The sequence below is a fragment of the Euleptes europaea genome, chromosome 16 (assembly GCF_029931775.1).
Source record: "Euleptes europaea isolate rEulEur1 chromosome 16, rEulEur1.hap1, whole genome shotgun sequence".
Lineage (NCBI taxonomy): Eukaryota > Metazoa > Chordata > Lepidosauria > Squamata > Sphaerodactylidae > Euleptes > Euleptes europaea.
In genome coordinates, this window is record NC_079327.1 from 27216897 (window position 1) to 27226442 (window position 9546).

Consider the following 9546-nt stretch of genomic DNA (forward strand, 5'->3'; position numbering starts at 1 on the left):
AGAGCCACCGCCAATCTGAGTAGACAGATTGACCTCTCTGGACCAATGGTCTGATTCAGTACAAGGCAGCTTCATGTGTTCTGATTCTCTAGACATTGCATTGCAAAGGCAGATGGAGGTCCTAAAGGTGCCCCTCATGTTATAAGATGCATGTGAGGAACTGAAACAGATAGCTTTAAAGGTAAAGGTAACTTGCTCCTCTGATTGTTGTCATTCAGGATCATGATCAGCCCTTCTTCAACCAGAAGAGTACAAATTATGATATACTAAAAATCACAACACAAGTGTTTTATCATATGGGTAGCATTTAGAATGCTACCACACAAACATTGTGCAGAAAAGTATACCACGGAAGGGGCTGAGTAGGTTATATTCGTAGGCCACAAGCTTTACATTTTTGAGTTTATTTATTTATGTATTTAAAATATTCCTAGACAGCCTCATCTCCTTAAACCCAAGGTAGCTAGAAAGCCACAACCAGCTGCAAACAAAACACAATGAAATCATCAAATCTTATCAAAAAGGTATAAAGAGCACACCCAAATCTCCCTGAAACATTGTCGCCTGTACCAAATGCCCCTCGAAAGAAGACCATTTTACAAGCCTTCCTAAATGCGGAAAGGTACCCTGTGTACCCACTCAGGTAACCTATTCCAAAGGACCAATCCTGCCACAGAAGAAGCCTACCATCTGACCATTGCCAAATGGACAGTCCTGAGAGAGGGCACCACAAGAAAAAGGCATCCGGTGGATGGGAACGCGCAGTTTGGGTTGCATACCTAAGTTGTCCAAGTGCACAACTAAAAGCTGCATTCCACTGAAACTGACTCCACCAAATTCCCAGACAGACATGAATTTCTAATATAAACGGTGAACCCACAATACTTTTCCATAGAAGACCAAAAACAGCTTCTGATTTTATCTCCCCCACCCTGTCTACCACATTCCAGCCGCTTAGATATATTCTAAACAACTTGCCAGATAAGTGAAATTTGTTTTTCAAATATTGGTTTTGATGCTTTCCCAATAAGGACGTACATATAGACATTTTTTTGAACCCATTTCTTTCCCCCAAACTCTTTCCCTCCTCCATTTCCCATTCCCAGAAACTTCGATTGCAGCCCTTGTTTGACTTCCTTAATCTGAGCGGGCTGCAGTTGAAAGCAGACAATACTAAATGCATCTGATTTGCATATAACACACACATTTCTTGGAGGAAAGTTCAGAGAGGAGAAAGTCAGCCAACTCACATAGAAGAGTGACCAATAATTGTAAGGGGAGGAGAGGTATAAATGTCAAGGTTTCAGATTAGAAAGGTCCATATATTGCTTAAGAACTCCAGTTATTTGTGAGGTTCTTCACTTCAGCCTTAGCTGTAACCATGAGGAGTCTTCCACTGCCTAGATGGGCCACTACTAATTGGAGGGGAGCCCCAGCAAAGACTGGGAGGACAGCTCTGTCTGCTAGAGCAGCCCTTCCATTGCCACGGGGCCCCAAGCAGGTGTTTGTCACCTGTGCAGTAAACTGGCTCTGTTTCTGTGCTAAATCTAATGATCTACCTTGTCCTCATCCTCCTGACTTCTCTGCTGGTTTTGACCACCTCTCACATCGAGGTTTCCATAACCCTGATCTCAGCTATTTACCCATTCATTTAGTGTTTCTACAGGGGAAAGTGCTTCTTTGCTTTCCCTCCAAGTCTTTTAGGGACCTTCTCTCATCCCATGGCTTTCAGAATCACCAATATGCTGATGATGCTAAGCCCTATTTCTCTACTCATAAACCTCTTCATCCATTCATTCCTGAGTCTCTAATTGCCTGACTGATATGGATGTCTTTTGTCAATGACCTCTCTTTCCTGCCTTATGTTTTAATTGCTGTCCTTGGGATTTATAGGTGTATTGTAGTTTTGGTTTTATCTGGTTTTATGGTGCACTTTTATGATGGTTTGTTTTTAATTGGTGCCTTGGTGGCCTTGCTTGGGAAGAAATCCAACCTTCCTGGATTTAGCACAGCTTTTTTTGGGAAGCAAAAATATCTAAACTCTTCATGGCCTTGTTCCTCTTTTCTACTCGCTCTCCCATTCTGATACATCCCAGCCTGGGACTTTCACTCTTCTTCTTTTGCCATACATTGAGAGCAAGCCTAAGCAGGACTAGTCAGAAGTAAGCCCCACTTTATTCAATGAGGCTTACTTCCAGGCATCCCATAGTTTCCTGCTTTTCCTTGTCTTCCTGATGAGTAGAACTGCATCTCAGAACACTTGTATGGTGCACTTCCTTAAAACCTCTCCCAAAAAATCATCCTTTCTGTTGAGCATTTGACTCAGCCCCTCTATTCCCGTCCCATACTGAAACTACTTCCTTTGCCTCTTCCCCCCTTCTTTTGTCACCTAACTTATCCAAAATTTTAGAAGGTAAGATCCTTGGGACAGGGGCCTGTCTTTTTGGTGGTATTACACAAACGAATAAATTGGTGAGCATGATAATTTGTGTGATATACAGGTTCCCTCATTATAAAGCCATTATAAATTGTAGCTCCAAGTTGAGTGTGTCGCCTTGGTGGCAAACTTGGTGTGGTCTCTAGAGGTGTGATATGCCCTGAAACATGTGGGGCAAATAGAAAGAAACGTACTACATCCATATTTAGTTCTGGCCCAGACTTGAACATATTTCTCTGTGTGAGGTGATTCCTTTTGTAACCTCAGGAACAAGGGGTGTTAAGCTGACCAAGTTTGATCAAGCTGTTTGCACCTTATTAGTCAAATGAGCCCCGCTAAGAAAATGTGCTTCCCCCCACCTACCACACCAATAAATAAATGTCAAGCTAGAATGGGAGTGGTAAAGTTACCTTGTGGTTAGATTAGAACCATTTAACAAATTGGCCAGTTCACAGAAAAACCTAATTTCTGTGTAATTTATCCCTAACCCCAGGACAGCCATCAAGTCTCGGCATAAATAGTTTTTGGGAGTGGGAAGTTCACATGAGTCATGACCAATTAATCTACAGCATTGTTCTCACGCACACACTGAGTTACCAGCCCCCTAACGTGTTTTAGCTGCTTTCTCTTTTTTAGGTAAATTCTCCCATTTGATCACTAAGGGACTTCAAATAAAATAAGACTTTATAATAATAATGTTGCAGGTTTCTGAGGCGCAGTGTGTCAGTCTGCCAAACTCTTCTTTCTGGACTCCTTCACTGGCATGGGCAGGAGAGGTAAGCTCAGAAAGATGGGAGAGAATGGAAGGTAACAGACTAAATTTAAGGAACCAGTTCTCTTTTTTTTAATTTTTAGCAACAGTGATTGCCAATGGCTGCAGTTGATTTTATTAGGCATGAACTCTCCAGTGAAGGAGCTTGGAATGATAGTCCCGTTCTCTGTATGACCTTCTCTGTATGACCTTCTAGTCTTGGAACCAGCACTCCCATCTCTGGCTCCCTCCCAATCTTTTTCCAGCATCATTCACACATGAGCTGTGCATCGCAGGAAAGCGATTCCACTTCCTGAGTGCTTTCTTCCTTGGGTGGGAAAGGGTTTCGTACGTCTGCTCAAGGACCACCGCATCCCTGTCTTCTATCTCTTGCCCAGCTCCTGGGCCCAATTGGTGATGGCCTCCACAGCATTCATGACCGTAGATCACAGGGCCCCCTTCTCTAGCTCATGCAAAGCGTGGATGGTCGTGCCTCCCGGGATGCAGACAGCACTCCTCAGGATTGTCGGGTGCTTGCCTGGTTCTAGGATCATCCTGGCTGCTCCCAAGAGGGTCTGGGCTCCAATCTTACTGGCCATGGCCCATGGCATCCCCATCTTCACTGCACCTTCTGCCAGTGCTTCAGCAAACATGTATACGTAGGCCACTCCGCTACCACTCAGTCCAGTGTGCATGTCAATATATGACTCGGGCCCCTCTTCACAAAGCCCACAAGGGGACAGCAACCTCCTCAACATGACTGCATCTGCAGCACACACGCAGGTCCCCCAGGCCAACATGATAGTGCCCGACTGGACCATGCAGGGAAGGTTGGCATCATCCGCAACACCTTGGTCCTGGCAGGAAGCCGGTCTTCTAGGGTCTGGAGTGTGACTCCAACTGCCATGGAAACGCCGATGTGATCTTTAATGATGGCAGGAGCAATTTCCTGGAGGACCACAGGGATGATGTGAGGTTTGGTAGCCAAGAATACCAAGGTACAGTTCTTCAGCACCTCCAGGTTACAGTGTGTTGTTCGGCAGCAAAGCTCTGGAACTTGTTGTCCAGGTTGGTGTTGGATGGGGCACTGGCAAAGATGTTTTCCGGCTGAACTTCTCCTGCCTGCAGCATCCCCTGAGCCACTGAGCTAGCCATGTGCCCTGCTCCGTTGAAGCCCACTCGGAGCTCCTGCAGCCGCTCCATGTCTCCAGCAGCTGCCAACACTGCAGCTGCCGCCTCTAAGGAACCAGTGATCTTTCACATGGAACGCTGCCCTAGGAACAACAGTAAAGACAAAGTTCAAAGGTTAAGTGATGTTGTGACACCAGCAGCCAGTGAACCAATCCTCTGTTGCCTCAGCATTTGCATATTTGAAAATTCCTCATTTGAACAGAACAAAGCCATATTTCAGATTCCAATAATTCAGATCATTTGGTGGGTACTCATTAATCATCCAATAATTATCATATCTATATCCACCTATAAAAATCAGAGCTGAATGCCTGCTCAAAGCCTAGGGGTATTATTTAAGAAGGAATAATATCCCCCACCCCATGTTTCAGATCAAATGCCATCAGACTTTAGGTGCGTTGGACTAATCTTAAAATCCAAGGAATTAAGTGATGCCCACACTGTACAAAAAAAGGAAATGGTGCTTAAACAACCTGTTACCTTACTGTATGACCTTCTCTGAGTAGCAATGGCTGCAATCCTTGGAACACTTTCCCGGAACAAAGCCCCATGGAATAAAATGGGACTTACTTCCAAGTTGACCTGATTAGATTTTCTTATGTCTCAGACCTAGTACCTCATGTAAACATGAACATATTAAAGGTTGCCCTCCCAGAAGTTAATATTACCTTTATAGAATATTTACAAATGAAAAAGTACTGGAATAATTTAAAAGAAAAAGAATTAACTGAAATTAGAGAAAAATCTGAGTTTGAGAAATTAATGCTTCAAGATAAAGTTTCAACTTCAAAAATATATGCAATTTTAGTAAAAGAAAATTTAAATTCAACATTAGGCTATAGGGATGAATGAAACATTTATTTAGGTAAACCATTGAGTGATCAAGAATGGGAATATATTTTTTTAAAGGGATTAGATTTCTCAGTTTGCTTGCAAATAAGAGAAAATCTAATTAAGATGGCATATATGTGGCATTTAACTCCAATTAGAATAAGTAAAATCTACAAATCAATGAACGATAGTTGCTGGTACTGCGATAAAAAACAAGCAGACTTCATTCATATGTGGTGGAAGTGTGAGAGAGCTATAACGTTTTAGACTGAAATAGTGAAATATCTGTCTGTTGGAATGGAGATTGATATCCCATGTAAACCTGAGATACTTTTGTTAAATTTAGCTCCTAACCTAACTAAAGATAAATTATGTATGGGGTTACATATGATAACTGCTGCTAGAATGACTTTTGCCAGACATTGGAAACAAAAAACGACTCCAAAAGTAGAGGAATGGTTGGTTAAAGTAAAAGAAATATATGTATTAATTAAGTTAACAACATATCAGAAAAATGGTGATACAATGAACCTAGACGAGCTATGGTTACGAAGTGTAAATAAAATGGAAAATCTTATAATCAAGGGTGGGAAAGGACAACTTTCTGCAATGACAGTCTAGCTATTTTATAGAGGACTAAACCGTGAAGGTGTAATATAGAAATTCAGGGTGTGTTTTCTTAAGTTTACACACACACACACACACACACACACACACATATATATTGTATTTTAAATTATGAAGACTGCTACATGTTTTTCTATGTTTTTTTTGTTTTTGCTGTTGTTAATTTTATTGAATAAATATATATATAAAATAAAAATAAAGGTTGCCCTCCCAAAGCTCAAGCGTATTTATGCGCTGTTACTTATTTGCACTGCACATACCAACTACTAAACCACAACAGTAATACAGTATAGGCAGCATTTTGTAAGCATTAACTCTCTATATGATTCAGTCAGTATTTCCCTAATGGGTTTTATAGCATGCCGATGAGATGATTGCTAGAATATCCAGAATGATGCAGCCTCAGACACTGCCAACCACTGATTTGAATATACATTTTTCTCTCTGAGTTGCTTCGCACACGTTCATGGAAACAAGCTTAACTTGTGCAGAATGGAACATCATCTTCATTAGGATTTAAAGTCTCCTCTATACCAGGCAATGTTGTATTTTCTGCCATTGTTATCTTTGCTTATGCAATGTCTGGATTTTTCATGTTTATTACCATTCAGTGCTGCTTATGGCTATATGGAACACTCGCGCACACACACAAACATAGGGGAAGGAAATCAGATCCAGTGAATGGAATGTGCGGAGTTGTGTTTTCCTTCTAGTGGATCAATTTGTTGTTGTTTTTAATGGAGAAGAATAAATAATGACCTCATTAAAAAACCTGGCCTCATGGAAAAATCATCACTGCCCATGTAATCAAAAATTACAGTGAGACTGCTGTTAACGGATAGATGTCAGATGTAAATTGCAGGTTCTCCTCAATTGCTATGCATACGGTCTCCAATTATGATCAACCGTGGTTCGTATGCAGAATGGGATTCTGCCTTCCCTCTGGTGCCATTTTTTGACCTTGAAACAATCCTGGGTGGGGGCGGGGAGAGAAATTAGGTCTATTGCAGAAACCCATGAGTATCCCAGGAAACCTTTCAGACTGGGGAGATGGTGAAGCAGAGAAGGCTGTAGTTCCTTCCAATGTGCACCTTGGTTTTGATCTCAATCAGGCACCACACATGCAGGAATTAAGAAGAATGTGTAACACATGTGTGATTATGTTACATCTGATACAGGATGGGGACCCTAGACCCTACCCGTGCACCCCATAATGTGTGCAGAGGTATATTTGGGCCTGGTCATTAAGTACATTGCCCCTTGGAGTTCAGTAGGAGAGACAAACATGTTTCCCATTGATATCAATATGACAAAAGTAGCTGATTTTGGTGGATGATGCCCATTGGTCCTTTTAAACATGCAGAGTTTTTCATAGCCTTGCTCTGGTTCTTTCTTACTTCTGTTTGTGAACAGGTCACTAGTATTCCTGCTCTTCATGAGGGTCTCAGAGAGAGAAAGATGCCAACCAGTAAGTATTAAGTAGCAACTGAACCAAATCTTTTATGTCAGCTGTTCTCAGACTTTAGCAACCTGACAGCCACCATTTCGGTTAATTTTTTTGGACAGACTTCCAAGTCATCCCTTTTTCCTTTACCAGCATACACAGCATGCCAGACAGCCCCTTGTCAAAGCATGTGCTGTCATGCATGACTTTTCCTCCGCTTACGTCCTCAAAATAACACCAAAAGACCCTTATCAACTATGCTGTAAAAGCAAGCTTAAGAAAAATGTTTTCATTGTCCACGAATGGCCTGCAAGGTCAGTTCCCGGAGAGCAGCTGATTCTACTGGACAACTCAGAAGGCTGTGACCCAGGTTCTGATCAATCTCACCCCTTGGCTGGAAAGGACTTTGAACCAGAGACAGCAAGAAAATTCCTTATTGATCCAACCAGAAGTTATTATAGACCTGACAAACCGGGTGGGAAGGAGCCTGGAAAAAACTTTCAGAGCTGCTCACAGAAAGACAAAACCTGGACTTCTGGTATTCAACTGAAAACTGTCACTGGTCCTTAGTATCTATGGATGTCTCTCTTTTTCTATGTGTGATCCTTTATACTGGAAAATGTAGAGTTCCTAGGACTGAGATGCCTTATCTGGATAGCCCCAGGCTAGCCTGATCTTGTCAGCTCACAGAAGCTAAGCAGGGTTGGCCTTGGTTAGTATTTGGATGGGAGACCACCAAGGAACACCAGAGTTGTCACATGGAGCCAGGCAATGGGAAACCACCTCCAAATGCCTCTTGCCTTGAAAACCCTACAGGGAAACCATAAGTCAGCACTTTCTACCACCACCACTTTTAAAAAATATTTTTTTTTATTTTCAAAAGAATAAAAGAAAGAACATAAAAGAAAGGGGGTAAGGGGAAAATGGCCCTGACCTGGATGGCCCAGGCTAGCCTGATCTCGTCAGATCTCAGAAGCTAAGTAGGGTCAGCCCTGGTTAGTATTTGGATGGGAGACCACCAAGGAAGTCCAGGGTTGCTATACAGAGGAAGGCACTGGCAAACCACCTCTGTTAGTCTCTTGCCTTGAAAACCCCATAAGGGGTCGCCATAAGTCAGCTGCGACTTGACGGCACTTTACACACACACAAGGGGAAAATGAGGGAATACAATAATGCTTCAACAATATTATGTCTATTGTTCAATTATACAAAAAAAGTATATACACCAGGTAGAAATATGCCTTTTATCCCAATTTAATCTCTAACATTCTAAGATATGATATATTTGATGTTCTTATTAAGATTCTGTTTTCTCTATTTCTATATTTCTATTATACTAAACAAAACTCCCTTTACAAAATACATTTTTTATATTATCCTGACATTTAACTCCTGATTTATACTATTTTACCAATGCTCTCTATTTTTAAATCGCCATTAATAAGTAACATAACCATAATAAAGCTTCCAGTTTTTTTTAAAAAAGTCTTCTCTCGGTCTTTTGTTTACTAAATTAGTTAGTTTCACCATCACAGCATATTCTGCCAATTTATTCTTCCATTCTTCTATGTCGGGAGATTCATCCGATTTCCATTTCATGGCTAATACCACTTTGGCGGCTGTAACCATGCACCACCACTGTTTAAAAGAGCTGGATCCATCATGTGGTGCAACAAAAACAGGGAAATACCCCCCAGGGCTGTTTTGGTGCTGAAAATGGTGGGTGGGTGGGAGGCAGAGAAAGCAGCAGTGTTCTGAGCTCAAACTGGCTCTACTTTGTTTTATTTTTAATAAATTTTTATCCTAAACTTTGGATTACAAAAAGAAAAAGAAATATAACATAACGTCCAGACTCAAACTTAATGCACATAACATACTTCGTACCTATACTATACTTAACATATTACCCAATTGCCTCGCTTTATCCTAAATTGACCATCTATTCAAATAATTTTGTTTCCATCATCTATTATGGAACCTTCTTATTTACTCCAAACAGGCCTTACCATTCAACATACATTTTAATCTACATTAAAATATAATCTCCATAATAATGGTGATATAATCAGGATAATCATGCAGTTATCCTGATCATCTTTATAGTACTAATAACCTTTAATGTTTATTATTTAATATGGGTTACATATGTTTAACCTGTATATTAACATACTACGAGATTTTCCTACCATCATTATCTTATCTATAATATCTATAAAATATAATATCAAAGATAGGACATTTTGGAGGACTTTCATTCATAGGGTC

At 41.0% G+C, this 9546-nt stretch overlaps 1 pseudogene; it reads right to left on the reverse strand.

Annotated features, from left to right (window-relative positions):
* Positions 1-3564: 3564 nt before the first annotated feature.
* Positions 3565-4406, reverse strand: LOC130488372 (pyrroline-5-carboxylate reductase 3-like; annotated as a pseudogene).
* Positions 4407-9546: the final 5140 nt, after the last annotated feature.